This window comes from Schistocerca serialis, chromosome 2 (genome assembly GCF_023864345.2).
Source record: "Schistocerca serialis cubense isolate TAMUIC-IGC-003099 chromosome 2, iqSchSeri2.2, whole genome shotgun sequence".
Taxonomy (NCBI): Eukaryota; Metazoa; Arthropoda; class Insecta; order Orthoptera; family Acrididae; genus Schistocerca; species Schistocerca serialis.
The window spans coordinates 804,641,605-804,659,057 of record NC_064639.1 but is presented as its reverse complement, the minus strand read 5'-3'; the positions used below and the strand labels follow the sequence as shown (position 1 = coordinate 804,659,057).

General features: G+C 50.5%; 7 non-coding genes across 7 annotated transcripts; 5 read left to right on the top strand and 2 right to left on the bottom strand.

Moving 5' to 3' along the window:
- Window positions 1-249: 249 nt before the first annotated feature.
- On the top strand, window positions 250-321 carry Trnap-ugg (transfer RNA proline (anticodon UGG)). The gene has a single exon. It is a non-coding gene; the product is annotated as a tRNA-Pro (tRNA).
- Window positions 322-922: 601 nt separating this feature from the next.
- On the bottom strand, window positions 923-995 carry Trnav-uac (transfer RNA valine (anticodon UAC)). The gene has a single exon. It is a non-coding gene; the product is annotated as a tRNA-Val (tRNA).
- A 235-nt stretch (window positions 996-1,230) lies between these two features.
- Trnap-cgg (transfer RNA proline (anticodon CGG)) lies at window positions 1,231-1,302 on the top strand. The gene has a single exon. It is a non-coding gene; the product is annotated as a tRNA-Pro (tRNA).
- Window positions 1,303-9,264: 7,962 nt separating this feature from the next.
- Trnav-uac (transfer RNA valine (anticodon UAC)) lies at window positions 9,265-9,337 on the bottom strand. Its single transcript has one exon. It is a non-coding gene; the product is annotated as a tRNA-Val (tRNA).
- Window positions 9,338-9,572: 235 nt separating this feature from the next.
- On the top strand, window positions 9,573-9,644 carry Trnap-cgg (transfer RNA proline (anticodon CGG)). The gene has a single exon. It is a non-coding gene; the product is annotated as a tRNA-Pro (tRNA).
- A 1,649-nt stretch (window positions 9,645-11,293) lies between these two features.
- Trnap-ugg (transfer RNA proline (anticodon UGG)) lies at window positions 11,294-11,365 on the top strand. Its single transcript has one exon. It is a non-coding gene; the product is annotated as a tRNA-Pro (tRNA).
- An 898-nt stretch (window positions 11,366-12,263) lies between these two features.
- Trnap-cgg (transfer RNA proline (anticodon CGG)) lies at window positions 12,264-12,335 on the top strand. Its single transcript has one exon. It is a non-coding gene; the product is annotated as a tRNA-Pro (tRNA).
- The last annotated feature ends 5,118 nt before the right edge of the window (window positions 12,336-17,453 follow it).

Below are 17,453 nucleotides of genomic sequence, written 5' to 3'. Positions count from 1 at the left end.
ATGTTCTTTTGTTTAGTGCATTCGCCTTCTCTTAACCCTGAGAAAGCACATACCGAAACTGAGGCACTGCCGGCTGTTCATAAGCAGTGCTCGATGAAGTTATTTCGCTTTTTATTCGTTGCCTTTAATATTCTTCTCATCAGTGGTGAGTGCTGCCTGCAGAAAGCGTTTATCTTGCGAATTCGCGTGAAAGTTTGTGTTCCCTGTGAGGCCCACTACTTGGGATTAACTTGACTGCTCCAGCCAGGTGGCTCGTTGGTCTAGGGGTATGATTCCTGCTTTGGGTGCAGGAGGTCCAGGGTTCAAATCCCGGACGAGCCCTGCCATTTTGACCGTGATGAAGAGTAGGTGGAACTCAGCCCCGGTTGCAGCTCCTCAATGAAGAGTTGACGCCTGTTATAGCACGTGGATATAACAAGAATGCGGCACCAGTAAAGTACGTAGGTGGAATTCGGTAGAAAGGCAGACGGTAATTTTGCATGCAACGGAAAACAAGGTTGTCTTTGCGGGATATGTGCACCGTGAGTGGAGATTCAGCTTAATTGTGCGACAGTCTACCCTCATCTTACTAGCGACGGCAACAACCAAGGGGTGGCATGTAAGATTGAGCGTGGCTAAGAGTTTCTCATTATTAGTTTGCATCACACTTTGACAGAGCTGTGACAAGGCGAGTAGGGTGAGCTCAGGAAAGCCAGTAGCAAGCGCACTTGAAGTAGCCCTGAAGAACCGGATTATAAATTTTGCCTGCCATAATGGAGCTAGGGGCGTTCTCAGTTACCAAATACCGGTGCAATAAGAGAGCAACAGTATTTGACAGTAAAATGACGCCCTATCCGTCTAGCATACAACATTGCTTGTCTCTGCATACGCGGACGTGAGGTCATCTCGGAAATGAAATCCGAAATGTAGATTAAAATTGTTGTGTTCCCGCCCGGGATCGAACCGGGGACCTTCTGCGTGTAAAGCAGACGTGATAACGGCTACACCACGGAAACAACGGTCATTTTCATGTACCACCCGGAGACTCGTAATAGCAACAGTTTCTCTTCTGTGTTAGCAAGGGCATCGGCTACGAGCTCCCTCCGATTCGTGAAGTTCCTGTAGTAAAAGACGTCGATGGAAACAATCTAACCGCGACAGACAGGGAGAACGCTGGCTGAGCTGCAGCCCTACATGGTGAGGCCATCAAAGGTGGCGTCATTCACATGCAGTGCGTTTTCGGAACGAATAGGCTCGTTGGTCTAGGGGTATGATTCCTGCTTCGGGTGCAGGAGGTCCCGGGTTCAAATCCCGGACGAGCCCTTGCGTTTTGTACAACGGTGTGGTAACAAATCGCATGGCGGCGGCTGTTTCGCGCATTTCCAGGCCTCCAAGTCAGCGCTAAAATCCGACAACCAGTTCTGAAACCGTTTCATGTTTCATTTGAGCCATGTGCACCCTGCTGATGGAACGTTTGCAGTTGATTTAAATGAACACAGTTGAGATCGTAGCAAGTGTCTTGCTGAGTGCGACGAAAACGGGTTTCCGCCCGCAATCGAGCCGGGGACCTTCTGCGTGTTCGGCACGGCGCCTGGGCTCGGCGGCAGCTGCTGCTCTTTCCTTCCTTACGAGATACCGTCGATTCGCGCAGTCGTTATTGCAAAAGATGTCACCAAAGGCAATCGCTTCGTTAGCGGCACTTTGCCTGGGCTCGGCGGCAGCTCTACATGGAGGCACCAGCAGCCCAGCCAGGCCGCCGCCGGCACTGGTGCGCCACAGCGCAAGGAGCCGGCGGCCGCCCTGCAATGCCCCTGTCGTTGCATATTCCACCCGCCTCATATCCTCTCCATGTCTGACTCACTACCCCAAATGACACTGCAGTCGACGTGCTTATTACTATCGCTTTTGGAAGAACCAAGGCGCAGTATTCTAGTGTCGAACCGGTACTGCAAATTGGGATTAAGCAAAAATTTATTGTGTGGTCGAGCGACAGCCTCGGCTCGCTCTTCCTACATGATCGCTTCTTGTGCGGAATAATTCCTAGCTCGCCGATGGCTTCAGAGTTGGTCTTCTCGAAGTTTTGCTTTCGCAATGCATTCCGCAATCTTTTCGTTATGAGTTGTGTGCTTCGGTTTCCCGACTTTCTTGTGTTTAGTGCGTTTGGCTTCTCTTAACCCTTAGCCACCGCTTGCCGAAATTTCCACACTATCATCTGTCGACCTGCAGAGCTCGATGAAGGCCTCGCGGCCGTTCCTGAGCTCGTGGAACGGTCGAATCTGTAGTTGTTTCCAGATCTCTCCCACACAACGGCCTCCCAGAAGCTTGGATTACAGAAGTACGCCACTACTCCCAGCCGGAGATTCACGATTGAAAGCAGAATGACATGAGCTACACGCAGCTCCGAAATTTTTTTTTTTTTTTTTGTGTCTGACCTACTTTGAAAGACTTTGTAGTCGACTTACTTACTACTATCGCTGTTGGAAACCAGGTGATAACCGCACAGTATTTTAGAGACGATCAGGTAATGAAAATTTAGAATAAGTAAAACAGTATCAAAAGAAGTTGTGTGGTGGAGCAGCACATGCAATTCACGCTTCCTAGATAGTCGTTACTGCATAGAATAATTCTTTTGTCTGCGGCGTCTTCAGTATCCGTCTTCTGGAAGTTTTGCTTGCAGTATATTGTGCAATCTTTTCGTTATGAGTTGGTGCTTGGTTTCCCGATGTTCTTTTGTTTAGTGCATTCGCCTTCTCTTAACCCTGAGAAACCACATACCGAAACTGAGGCACTGCCGGCTGTTCATAAGCAGTGCTCGATGAAGTTATTTCGCTTTTTATTCGTTGCCTTTAATATTCTTCTCATCAGTGGTGAGTGCTGCCTGCAGAAAGCGTTTATCTTGCGAATTCGCGTGAAAGTTTGTGTTCCCTGTGAGGCCCACTACTTGGGATTAACTTGACTGCTCCAGCCAGGTGGCTCGTTGGTCTAGGGGTACAGTTCCGCTTTAGACGCCGTGCAGTGTGGACGTGCCTAGTCTTCCGCTCCGCCGTAGCGTTACGTATAGTGGACTATCGTTTTTGTTTACGTGTTGTGTTGCAACTTCTGTGAGTGTTTCTCCGTCGTTGTTTCGTACCTTGTGTTACTTTCTGTCCTTATTTCAGTGTTTTTTGTGTAGCGGTTTCGACCGCAAATTTTGAAGATGTCGTCCCAGGTTATTCCCCGTCAGGCTACAGTTAGTTTTGCTTTTGACAAGTCAACCCGCCATGTGCAACCTAGTTCTCTTGAGATTCATGATTGGTTGGTAGATACCTTTGGTGTTCATTCGGATCAGGTGCACACTGCTTATTTTGATACCGAACTGTATGTTTTCTTTGTTAAGTTTATGGACCCACTTCAGGTTGATAAAATTCTTTCTAAATACGGTCATCAAGTTCTCTTTCGGCATCGGGATGATTCTGTAAGTACCGTGCTGCTTTCCAATGCTTCCATTACGTACACCAGTGTTCGTGTTTACAACCTTCCACCGGAGGTGGATAATGTCTATCTTAAGGAGGGTCTACAGAAGTATGGTGATGTAAAGAGCATTCGCCTTGAACGCTGGTCAAGCCAACATCGCCTGCAATGTTACAGTGGTATTCGTTCAGTCGAAATGCACGTTAAGCAGAATATTCCATCTCACCTGCAGATCGGTGGATATCGTGTCCATGTAACATATAGTGGTCAGGTTGGCACCTGCTTTTTGTGCAATGAAAGTGGTCACGTGCGTACCGACTGCCCGCGGAGAGTTTTTGTTTTAAAAAATTCTCTCGAACAGCGTCGCAAGTTAACGGTCGCTGACCTCGTTGCAGGTGGTTCTGCTCATGGTGTAGCACCGTCCAGTGGTAGTAGCGCCCCGCCACAGGTTTTGCGCACCCCTGACACAGAATTTCCTCCTTTGCGGGCTAAATCTGATGTTGTTCCGTCTGTCCCTCAGGTGGGTGTGCCACTATTGAATAATAAGAGGCGTCGCCCACACGATGGAAATAGTACGGATGAGGATCTCCCTGAGATGCCCCAGTCCGAGCGACCGGCATCCTCCGAGCCACTGTGTACTGTAGCTGCTCCCTGCCCTCCTGAGGTAGCGGTTCCGGTGGCGGCTGCTGGCGCCCCTCCGGCCTCCGACGCAGCTTCTCTCGAGTCGGGTCGTCGGTCGGGCCTGTTGGCGCCGTCTTCCGAACCGACTTCGATGTCACAACAAGTGGAGCCGCGACAACTTCCTGCTTCGCTGCCCCATACCTCTGCCAGCGGAGCTGCTCCGCTTCCTTCCAACTCTGCGGCCTCGGACCTTCCTGCTCACGTTTCGCCTCCGTGCAGTCCATGTTTGCCGGAAGCTAGTGCAGGTGTTGACCATTCCGTTTTGTCGGATGTTTCCCCCGCGACCCCGGATCCCGCATGTGGACCGGCGCGGGTGGTGTCGGATACAGAACTTGACCCTCCTACGTCACCGGCGGCTGAAGCTTCCTTGCCCGTCAGCCGACGCAAGTTACGCGTTCAGCCGAACGTTAATGCTGTTCGTAAAAAACCGAAACGTAAGGGATCCGCGGAACGGGGTAGCAGTCCCCCTCCCTCGGATGCCTCCGTCACCCCTGCTATGGACTGTGACGCTGGTGCGTCGGTGTAGGTGATTTGTTTTCTCGCTTTTCTCTCTATGGTTCAAGCATACACCTTTCTTACCTTAAATGTTAACCGTATTGAGTCCGACGTTCGCATTGCCTCTTTGCGGCAGTTTATTTACGACGCCTGTGCGGACGTAGTGTTTTTGCAGGAAGTGTTGTTTTCTGATCTCTCTCTACCTGGATTTCAAACTGTTTTTAATGTCGCGCCGGAATATTCAACAGGAACTGCTCTTTTCTTTCGAGAGGGCATTCCTATTACTGACATTGAATTCCTTGACTCTGGCCGTGGGATTGGTTGTCGTCTTTTTGATCTCCGCCTCGTTGTTTTGTATGCCCCCTCTGGTTCGGGTCACACTGTGGCTCGATCGCGCTTTTATAAAGAAGAGCTTATTTATCTTTTGCGCCAGAGTCCTCGGAGTCTCCTGCTCGGAGGCGATTTTAATTGTGTTTTACGCCCTGAAGACCAGTCCCCCAATTTTAATTATTGCCGTGATTTACATGACTTAGTTCGTACGATGCATCTGCGTGATGTTTGGGAACACAAATATCCAACCCTGGTGAAATATACGTTTTTTACTGCGTCCTCATGCAGTAGACTCGACAGATTCTATTTATCTGATTTTTTATGTGATAAAATTCTTTCTGTCGATGTTATTCCTACTAGTTTTTCTGACCATTGTGCTTTTACTGCAACTGTCAATCTTAGTCACCAACCTGCAAAACTTTATCGTTCCCAGTGGATGTTAAATGTTTCCCACCTTGCCGACAGTGCTATGGATGATGTTATAAGTGGCGTGTGGGAGCGATGTCTTCGCTCTGTCCCGCGATACCCCTCCTTGCTGGTTTGGTGGACTGCGTTTGCCAAGCCCAAGATTCGTCAGACTTTGATTTTTTACTGTGCTGCAAGGGCGCGTGATTTTAAGAACACGTATGAATTTTACTACTCTGTCCTGCGTGAACTATATGACGCGGCGTGTACCTCTCCTCTGCGGATCCATGATGTTCGTCGTATTAAAGCCAAGCTCTTGAGCCTTAAACGACGACAGATGGATGGTCTGCGAGTTAAGTCGAAACCTCACTCTCTTGTTGAAGGTGAGCTGACATCCTTGTACCACCTGCTACGGCATCACACTCGTCGTCGTCGCTCCTTCATCTCTTCTCTTACGGTGGATGATGGGCGACAGCTTATTGCACAGGAGGAAATGGTTCGTGCTCTTCACCAGTATTACACTAGTCTATATTCTGCCGATGATTCTGGTGAGTCTCTTTCGGATGATGTCTTTGGGGCTCTAACTGCGACGATCGCGCCTGACGCGAACGGCGAATTTCTCCGGGAGTTCCAGGTAGATGATGTTTTCGATTTTATTGCTCGCTCTCCGTCCAGTAAATCGCCGGGTCCAGACGGCCTGCCTAAAGAATTTTATCTCCGTTTTTGGCCTCTTTTGGGTGGCATTTTTACGCAGATTTTAAATGAGATTGTCAGGGGGATGGATGTGCCTGCCGATTTTAAAGTAGGGAAAATTGTTTTAATTCCGAAGTCCTCTGGTCGTTTATCTGCTGCCAATCTTCGTCCGCTCACATTGCTGAATTTTGACTATAAGACAGCTGCTAGAGCGCTCAATAGCCGGTTGTCTTCTCTGCTTCGGGGTGTGATTGGTGCACATCAATGTTGTTTTCATGATAGATCTATTCTGACGCCAGTAGCCGAATATCGGGATGTTGTCTCGGTTGCGGCGGTTACAAACGTACATTGTGCCTTTGCCTTCCTTGATTTTTATAAGGCTTTTGATCACGTCAGCCATGTGTTTTTAGATCGTGTTTTAGGTACAATAGGTTTTAACGCTTCATCACGTGGTGTTCTTGGCAATTTGTATAGGGGAATAACAGCTCGGGTGTCAGTCAATGGGCAGCTGACGCCGCCCATTGCTATCCGCCGCGGAGTGCCTCAGGGTAGTCCGCTCTCTATGTCTTTGTTCGTATTGTCCCTGGAACCGCTGCTTCGGACTATTGCTCTCAAGCTTCAGGGTATGTCCCTCTCTGGTGGGAAGCTCTCGGTTAAGGCATATGCGGATGATGTCGTTGTTCTCCTCCGTCAACGTGATGATATCCCGTTGTTGAAAGGGGCAGTTGATGCATACTGTCGTGTCTCTGGAGCGCGTCTCAATCAGGGTAAATGTAAGTTCCTTGATATTCGAGGATTTCGCGATGCTGACGTCCCTTGGGCCACTTTTGTCGATCGCCATACGTCCTTGGGGATTATCATTGATCGGTGTCCTCTAAAAATGGCGGCTCTCAATTGGAAATCTGTCACCGAGAAGATACAGGGGGCTCTGACGGTCCATGAGCAGCGCTCTGCTACCATTTTGCAAAAAGTCAGAATTTTAGACACCTACGTTCTATGTAAAGCTTATTATGTTGCTCAGCTGTTCCCACTTCCCATGATGGTGGCGAAAAGGTTGCGCCAATTGTCTAGCAGGTTTATATGGAAGGGCCATCTATTCAAGTTACGTTACGAGGTAATGACGAAACCGCGTATCTCCGGAGGCTTGGGCCTCTCTGACATTACTCGCAAGGCGTCTGCTTTGTACGTCCGCCGAACGACTCTAATTGTTACGCAAGAAGTGACTTCGATTACATCCAGGCTTTTTACTGTTGTGCGTCCGGCGAGCCTTGCTCCACCTGTCGATGTCGGACGCCTAAATTTTAAGTTGAAACACATTCGGGAATTTTACATTGCGGTGAGTTACCTCGGTGACGTCTTCTTGCGGCGACCGGTGCCAACGACCAAGGGCTTGATTGCCCGCTGGGAGGGGCTGGCCGGTCCCAATCCAATAGAACTGGCGTCTCCATCTGTGTCCTGGAGGAACGTCTGGAAGAATGTTAGTCTGCCGATCCACTCTATGGCCGTGGCGTCCACGTGGTATAGGGTAATAAATAATTTGGTTCCCACCAATGTACGACTGCACCGTATTGGTCTTTCTGACACGGACACCTGTACTCGGTGTGGTCTCCTGGATACCCTTGAACATCGATTCACCTGCTGTGGGCACCTTGATAATTGGCGTTGGCTCAGGAAACAACTTGCTTTTGTCACTAGGTCTGCTGAAGCCGCTTATACTATTGACATCATCGTCCGGCCCGATTCTTCCTTTTTTCCGCGGACGAAGCTCCATACCGTCATGTGGTTGATTGGCCATTTCGTACATTTTGTCAACAGTTGTCATGAAGAGGATGGACACCTAGCGTTTCGGCAGTACATGCTTACTGCTTACTGGCAGCGCTTGCGATTGCCAGGCCTCCGAGATGATTTTGCCAATATGCTTAGCCTGACAATTGAAAGAGAGGGTGTTGGCTAAGGTCACCTGTGTGAGCCATTTTCTTTTATACTGTTTCTGGATTTGCCGCCTTTATGTATGTTTCTTCTCTACACCAGGACTGAAGTTTTCGTGTTTTAATCTTTATTTCAGTAAGCAGTCTACATTATATAGTCATGTTTTAGGATTTTAATTTCAGCACTGTACTTCTTTTGAAGTGGCTGTGTGGTGGATATTCTTTATTATTTTTTTTTTTCAATAGATATATTCGTTCGAGTGGTAGAGTGTCTGCCAAAAAAAAAAAAAAAAAAAAAAAAAAAAAAGTGGCTAGCTAAAAAAAAAGGGGTATGATTCCTGCTTCGGGTGCAGGAGGTCCCGGGTTCAAATCCCGGACGAGCCCTTGCGTTTTGTGCAAACGTGTGGCAACTACCGTCATGCCGGCGGCTGTTCCACGCATTTCCAGCCCTCCAGGTAAGCACAAAAACCAAGTAGCCGGTTCTGAAAGAGTTTCATGTATCATTTGAGCCGTCTGCACCCTGGTGGTGGGACGTTTGAAATTGATTTAAATGGTAACAGTAGAGATTGTAGTGCGACGAACAAGTGTTTCCGCCCGGAATCGAGCCGGGGACCATCTGCGTGTTAGAAAAAATAAAAAAAAAAGGGGTATGATTCCTGCTTTGGGTGCAGGAGGTCCCGGGTTCAAATCCCGGACGAGCCCTGCCATTTTGACCGTGCTGAAGAGTAGGTGGAACTCAGCCCCGGTTGCAGCTCCTCAATGAAGAGTTGACGCCTGTTATAGCACGTGGATATAACAAGAATGCGGCACCAGTAAAGTACGTAGGTGGAATTCGGTAGAAAGGCAGACGGTAATTTTGCATGCAACGGAAAACAAGGTTGTCTTTGCGGGATATGTGCACCGTGAGTGGAGATTCAGCTTAATTGTGCGACAGTCTACCCTCATCTTACTAGCGACGGCAACAACCAAGGGGTGGCATGTAAGATTGAGCGTGGCTAAGAGTTTCTCATTATTAGTTTGCATCACACTTTGACAGAGCTATGACAAGGCGAGTAGGGTGAGCTCAGGAAAGCCAGTAGCAAGCGCACTTGAAGTAGCCCTGAAGAACCGGATTATAAATTTTGCCTGCCATAATGGAGCTAGGGGCGTTCTCAGTTACCAAATACCGGTGCAATAAGAGAGCAACAGTATTTGACAGTAAAATGACGCCCTATCCGTCTAGCATACAACATTGCTTGTCTCTGCATACGCGGACGTGAGGTCATCTCGGAAATGAAATCCGAAATGTAGATTAAAATTGTTGTGTTCCCGCCCGGGATCGAACCGGGGACCTTCTGCGTGTAAAGCAGACGTGATAACCGCTACACCACGGAAACAACGGTCATTTTCGTGTACCACCCGGAGACTCGTAATAGCAACAGTTTCTCTTCTGTGTTAGCAAGGGCATCGGCTACGAGCTCCCTCCGATTCGTGAAGTTCCTGTAGTAAAAGACGTCGATGGAAACAATCTAACCGCGACAGACAGGGAGAACGCTGGCTGAGCTGCAGCCCTACATGGTGAGGCCATCAAAGGTGGCGTCATTCACATGCAGTGCGTTTTCGGAACGAATAGGCTCGTTGGTCTAGGGGTATGATTCCTGCTTCGGGTGCAGGAGGTCCCGGGTTCAAATCCCGGACGAGCCCTTGCGTTTTGTACAACGGTGTGGTAACAAATCGCATGGCGGCGGCTGTTTCGCGCATTTCCAGGCCTCCAAGTCAGCGCTAAAATCCGACAACCAGTTCTGAAACCGTTTCATGTTTCATTTGAGCCATGTGCACCCTGCTGATGGAACGTTTGCAGTTGATTTAAATGAACACAGTAGAGATCGTAGCAAGTGTCTTGCTGAGTGCGACGAAAACGGGTTTCCGCCCGCAATCGAGCCGGGGACCTTCTGCGTGTTCGGCACGGCGCCTGGGCTCGGCGGCAGCTGCTGCTCTTTCCTTCCTTACGAGATACCGTCGATTCGCGCAGTCGTTATTGCAAAAGATGTCACCAAAGGCAATCGCTTCGTTAGCGGCACTTTGCCTGGGCTCGGCGGCAGCTCTACATGGAGGCACCAGCAGCCCAGCCAGGCCGCCGCCGGCACCGGTGCGCCACAGCGCAAGGAGCCGGCGGCCGCCCTGCAATGCCCCCGTCGTTGCATATTCCACCCGCCTCATATCCTCTCCATGTCTGACTCACTACCCCAAATGACACTGCAGTCGACGTGCTTATTACTATCGCTTTTGGAAGAACCAAGGCGCAGTATTCTAGTGTCGAACCGGTACTGCAAATTGGGATTAAGCAAAAATTTATTGTGTGGTCGAGCGACAGCCTCGGCTCGCTCTTCCTACATGATCGCTTCTTGTGCGGAATAATTCCTAGCTCGCCGATGGCTTCAGAGTTGGTCTTCTCGAAGTTTTGCTTTCGCAATGCATTCCGCAATCTTTTCGTTATGAGTTGTGTGCTTCGGTTTCCCGACTTTCTTGTGTTTAGTGCGTTTGGCTTCTCTTAACCCTTAGCCACCGCTTGCCGAAATTTCCACACTATCATCTGTCGACCTGCAGAGCTCGATGAAGGCCTCGCGGCCGTTCCTGAGCTCGTGGAACGGTCGAATCTGTAGTTGTTTCCAGATCTCTCCCACACAACGGCCGCCCAGAAGCTTGGATTACAGAAGTACGCCACTACTCCCAGCCGGAGATTCACGATTGAAAGCAGAATGACATGAGCTACACGCAGCTCCGAAATTTTTTTTTTTTTTTTTTGTGTCTGACCTACTTTGAAAGACTTTGTAGTCGACTTACTTACTACTATCGCTGTTGGAAACCAGGTGATAACCGCACAGTATTTTAGAGACGATCAGGTAATGAAAATTTAGAATAAGTAAAACAGTATCAAAAGAAGTTGTGTGGTGGAGCAGCACATGCAATTCACGCTTCCTAGATAATCGTTACTGCATAGAATAATTCTTTTGTCTGCGGCGTCTTCAGTATCCGTCTTCTGGAAGTTTTGCTTGCAGTATATTGTGCAATCTTTTCGTTATGAGTTGGTGCTTGGTTTCCCGATGTTCTTTTGTTTAGTGCATTCGCCTTCTCTTAACCCTGAGAAACCACATACCGAAACTGAGGCACTGCCGGCTGTTCATAAGCAGTGCTCGATGAAGTTATTTCGCTTTTTATTCGTTGCCTTTAATATTCTTCTCATCAGTGGTGAGTGCTGCCTGCAGAAAGCGTTTATCTTGCGAATTCGCGTGAAAGTTTGTGCTCCCTGTGAGGCCCACTACTTGGGATTAACTTGACTGCTCCAGCCAGGTGGCTCGTTGGTCTAGGGGTATGATTCCTGCTTTGGGTGCAGGAGGTCCCGGGTTCAAATCCCGGACGAGCCCTGCCATTTTGACCGTGCTGAAGAGTAGGTGGAACTCAGCCCCGGTTGCAGCTCCTCAATGAAGAGTTGACGCCTGTTATAGCACGTGGATATAACAAGAATGCGGCACCAGTAAAGTACGTAGGTGGAATTCGGTAGAAAGGCAGACGGTAATTTTGCATGCAACGGAAAACAAGGTTGTCTTTGCGGGATATGTGCACCGTGAGTGGAGATTCAGCTTAATTGTGCGACAGTCTACCCTCATCTTACTAGCGACGGCAACAACCAAGGGGTGGCATGTAAGATTGAGCGTGGCTAAGAGTTTCTCATTATTAGTTTGCATCACACTTTGACAGAGCTGTGACAAGGCGAGTAGGGTGAGCTCAGGAAAGCCAGTAGCAAGCGCACTTGAAGTAGCCCTGAAGAACCGGATTATAAATTTTGCCTGCCATAATGGAGCTAGGGGCGTTCTCAGTTACCAAATACCGGTGCAATAAGAGAGCAACAGTATTTGACAGTAAAATGACGCCCTATCCGTCTAGCATACAACATTGCTTGTCTCTGCATACGCGGACGTGAGGTCATCTCGGAAATGAAATCCGAAATGTAGATTAAAATTGTTGTGTTCCCGCCCGGGGACCTTCTGCGTGTAAAGCAGACGTGATAACCGCTACACCACGGAAACAACGGTCATTTTCATGTACCACCCGGAGACTCGTAATAGCAACAGTTTCTCTTCTGTGTTAGCAAGGGCATCGGCTACGAGCTCCCTCCGATTCGTGAAGTTCCTGTAGTAAAAGACGTCGATGGAAACAATCTAACCGCGACAGACAGGGAGAACGCTGGCTGAGCTGCAGCCCTACATGGTGAGGCCATCAAAGGTGGCGTCATTCACATGCAGTGCGTTTTCGGAACGAATAGGCTCGTTGGTCTAGGGGTATGATTCCTGCTTCGGGTGCAGGAGGTCCCGGGTTCAAATCCCGGACGAGCCCTTGCGTTTTGTACAACGGTGTGGTAACAAATCGCGTGGCGTCGGCTGTTTCGCGCATTTCCAGGCCTCCAAGTCAGCGCTAAAATCCGACAACCAGTTCTGAAACCGTTTCATGTTTCATTTGAGCCATGTGCACCCTGCTGATGGAACGTTTGCAGTTGATTTAAATGAACACAGTAGAGATCGTAGCAAGTGTCTTGCTGAGTGCGACGAAAACGGGTTTCCGCCCGCAATCGAGCCGGGGACCTTCTGCGTGTTCGGCACGGCGCCTGGGCTCGGCGGCAGCTGCTGCTCTTTCCTTCCTTACGAGATACCGTCGATTCGCGCAGTCGTTATTGCAAAAGATGTCACCAAAGGCAATCGCTTCGTTAGCGGCACTTTGCCTGGGCTCGGCGGCAGCTCTACATGGAGGCACCAGCAGCCCAGCCAGGCCGCCGCCGGCACCGGTGCGCCACAGCGCAAGGAGCCGGCGGCCGCCCTGCAATGCCCCTGTCGTTGCATATTCCACCCGCCTCATATCCTCTCCATGTCTGACTCACTACCCCAAATGACACTGCAGTCGACGTGCTTATTACTATCGCTTTTGGAAGAACCAAGGCGCAGTATTCTAGTGTCGAACCGGTACTGCAAATTGGGATTAAGCAAAAATTTATTGTGTGGTCGAGCGACTGCCTCGGCTCGCTCTTCCTACATGATCGCTTCTTGTGCGGAATAATTCCTAGCTCGCCGATGGCTTCAGAGTTGGTCTTCTCGAAGTTTTGCTTTCGCAATGCATTCCGCAATCTTTTCGTTATGAGTTGTGTGCTTCGGTTTCCCGACTTTCTTGTGTTTAGTGCGTTTGGCTTCTCTTAACCCTTAGCCACCGCTTGCCGAAATTTCCACACTATCATCTGTCGACCTGCAGAGCTCGATGAAGGCCTCGCGGCCGTTCCTGAGCTCGTGGAACGGTCGAATCTGTAGTTGTTTCCAGATCTCTCCCACACAACGGCCTCCCAGAAGCTTGGATTACAGAAGTACGCCACTACTCCCAGCCGGAGATTCCCGATTGAAAGCAGAATGACATGAGCTACACGCAGCTCCGAATTTTTTTTTTTTTTTTTTGTGTCTGACCTACTTTGAAAGACTTTGTAGTCGACTTACTTACTACTATCGCTGTTGGAAACCAGGTGATAACCGCACAGTATTTTAGAGACGATCAGGTAATGAAAATTTAGAATAAGTAAAACAGTATCAAAAGAAGTTGTGTGGTGGAGCAGCACATGCAATTCACGCTTCCTAGATAATCGTTACTGCATAGAATAATTCTTTTGTCTGCGGCGTCTTCAGTATCCGTCTTCTGGAAGTTTTGCTTGCAGTATATTGTGCAATCTTTTCGTTATGAGTTGGTGCTTGGTTTCCCGATGTTCTTTTGTTTAGTGCATTCGCCTTCTCTTAACCCTGAGAAACCACATACCGAAACTGAGGCACTGCCGGCTGTTCATAAGCAGTGCTCGATGAAGTTATTTCGCTTTTTATTCGTTGCCTTTAATATTCTTCTCATCAGTGGTGAGTGCTGCCTGCAGAAAGCGTTTATCTTGCGAATTCGCGTGAAAGTTTGTGTTCCCTGTGAGGCCCACTACTTGGGATTAACTTGACTGCTCCAGCCAGGTGGCTCGTTGGTCTAGCAGTCGGCTTTCAGCCGTGTTACCGTGCGGACGGGCTCGGCGCGCCGGGCAGTGCTCCGCAGGTGTTGTTGTTTACCCGCTAGCGCGCGGTCGCGTCGTTGTCTTGCCGTATAGTACCTGTACCGACCCGACATGGCGTTCTCATATCGAAAAGCTACAATCAAACTAACGTTCAACGCATCGTACACGAGACCGAAGGCCCATGAAATTGAACGGTTTCTACGAGACATCATGCACATAGAACCACAAGAACTGATAGGAATTCATCTGTCTATTGTAGCCAGCACAGTGTACCTCAAACTGATTGACGAAGCGGCCTGCGACAGATTACTCCAACGATCTGCAAGCGGCTTTCGCTTCTGTCACGCAGACGGTAACGTGAGCGTGGTAGGAGTTGACCATGCTGGTCTGGGGGTGCGTACCGTGCGCATCTTTGAACTACCGTTCGAAGTCCCTGTCAACCTAGTCGTTGATGCGCTGCGGCCATACGGCACAGTTCTGAGCCACACAGAGGAGAAATGGAACACATTCGAAACGTACCCTGTCCTTAACGGGGTACGACAAGTGCGCATAGAACTTAAGAAGCACGTTCCATCGTATGTTTTCGTTGGTGGCTGCCGCGCAATTGTTATATATGATGGACAACCAAGGACCTGTTCGGGCTGCGGCCAGGAGGGCCATGTTAGAACTGAGTGTCTGCAGCGCCGCCTAGTTCAGGTGCCCCGCAATGAACTTCCCCAACGATCCACTATGACCTCTCTCCCGCTAACATATGTGGAGGCGGCACGACATGATGTGATGGATGATCAAAACCTGCTACCTCCTCAAGCCGCTGCCAGCTCCGTTGGAGAGTCAGCGCCGTCGACGACGCCGCAGTCCAACGGTGCAGAGGTTCCTACAGCCTCCGCCCACCGCAGCGTCGTGGGCACCCAGCCACCGTCACTGTCGGGATCAGACACAGGGGTTCCTAGCGACCGAGACTGTGTCGAGCCCCGCCCACCAGTGGATGTCGAATCTCGGACCCGAAAGCAAAAATCACCCAAGCGACACAAGAAGAGGCGATTGTCAGCTGACGAACAGGACAGGAATGTGAAGCCGGCGGAAGACATCGACTTCGTTGACTCGCCCACAATTGCAACGGACTCCAGTGGCATCATTCACCAGAAGGTGCCTGAAGACAAGGAACACTCTCCTAAATCTGGTGGCCCAGAAAACGAGGCGCACTGCGTCGACTCCCAAAATGTGGGCTCCTGTGAAAGCGTCCAGCCCCCAATGACATCACAATCGTCTCTGGGTGATTGGGCAGACGATATGGAGGCAGATGATGCACAGCAAACATCGATATCTCCACCAGAGCCCATGGCTGACAATGAGCCCGGAGGGCTCTGCCAGTCAGGGACTCCTACGGCACAGTAATGCACAGCATGCAGGTGGATGGCTGTGTGGTGTGTGGTGTGTGAAATCACTGTGGGATTGCACCGGCACACTGCCTCCGCCTCTTGATATGTCTCAGTCCTACCGTGTGGGAACAGTCAACGTAAATGGTGTCCACTCCACTGTCAAGACCCGCATGTTACACGACATGATCAGAGCGGCAGACTTGGACATTGCCCTTCTCCAGGAGGTCCGTCCCGAGCTGGGTTTAGACCTATATGGCTACACCACGTACAGCCTACCCGTAGGTGATGGCGCAGGAGGAACGGCCATCCTTCTCCGAGATGGCATAGACGCGACGGACGCGACGTACTTGCCGAACGGGCGAGGCATCGCACTCACACTTGGCGCAGTGCGCCTCATTAACGTCTACGCTCCCTCCGGTAATTCGCACCGTGGTGACAGGCATGTCTTCTATTCGGAGGAGTTGGCCCCACTTTTGCAAGGAAATATGGACCATTACATAGTGGGCGGCGATTTTAACAGTGTTCTGCGGCCCGAGGACCAGATACCGCATTACGTCCCATGCCCCGCTCTACAAGCATTGATACGTGACCTCGCGCTCCACGACACATGGCTCTTGCATCATGGGACCCAGAGTGGATATAAGCACTTTACCAGCCATTCTGCCAGTCGTCTGGACCGGATATACGTCTCGCGTACTCTCCGCACAGCAACCCGTGATGCAGAACTCTGGCCGACGGCCTTCACGGACCATCTCGCGTACATCTGCACTGTCACCTTGCCCCGACAACTCACAAGACGCAGCAAGGGCCCGTGGACGCTGAACGTCTCCCTCCTTCGCGAGGAAGCGTGTCGGCGAGCAGTCACTGACACGTGGCGTCGATGTATCAGGCGCCTGCCTATGTATGCTTCCACGTTGCTGTGGTGGCTGGGATGTGTCAAACCTGCCCTCCGAAAGACCTTGATGGCCTACGGGCGTGACAGATCGAACTGGCAAAGGGCAACATCGGAATTTTACTATACAGCGTTACGTGAGCTGGCGACGCAACCGCCGTCTCCCGAACGTCAGATGTCCGTACAACGCATCAAAGCTCGTCTACTTCGCATCAGGACAGAGCAGCTAGACGGTGTCCGCATCCGCGCGCGAGTGCAAGACTGTATCCCCAACGAAACAGCGTCAGTGTATCACATTGTGCGCGAGAGACGCCACCGCAAACGTCAGCTCATTACGGCGGTAAACACGGAGGACGGCGGGCGCGCAGTGACACAAGCGGACATCGCGCACACGTTCGCCAGACACTATGGGACCTTGTACATGGAAGATCCGCGGAATGTACGTGATTATGACGGGCTGTTGCACGATTTTCCCGCCCCTCGGGACGTGGCACCCGATGATAGTCTGCTGTTGCCCATTACACCCGACGAGCTGACATCGGCCTTGGCACGTGGAGCACCGAACAAGTCGCCTGGACCGGACGGTTTACCCCTGGAATTCTACCGCACTTTTTATCACCTTATGGGTGACAAGTGGCTCCAAATGTTTCAAGACCTGATCCGCCCTGATTTCACTGTCCCCACAGAATTCACAGAAGGCATCTTGATCCCAGTTCCGAAACCGAATGGTGGTTGTAGGTGGCAGGATTTTCGCCCACTCACACTCCTCAACAACGACTACAAGATCTTCGCCCGTATCCTCCGCGCGCGTCTCCACACCGCTATCGGGAAAGCCATCCACACCGATCAGACATGTTTAGGTGGTGTCAGCAACATTCATACGGCGTTAGGAGCATACCGCGACGTAATTGCTTTGACGGCGGCCTGCAAAATACGAGGCGCCCTTGTCGCCGTAGATTTTGACCACGCATTCGACCGCGTCGATCACGGCTTCTTACGCGCAGTTTTGCATCGCATGGGCCTCTCTCCGGAGTCTGCAAAGGTGGTCCTTCGACTGGTCCACGGAGCGCGCTCCCGCATGATGGTCAACGGTTATCAGTCTGGTCATATTGTTGTTGGACGGTCAGTGCGACAAGGGTGCCCCCTGTCGGGCATATTATTTG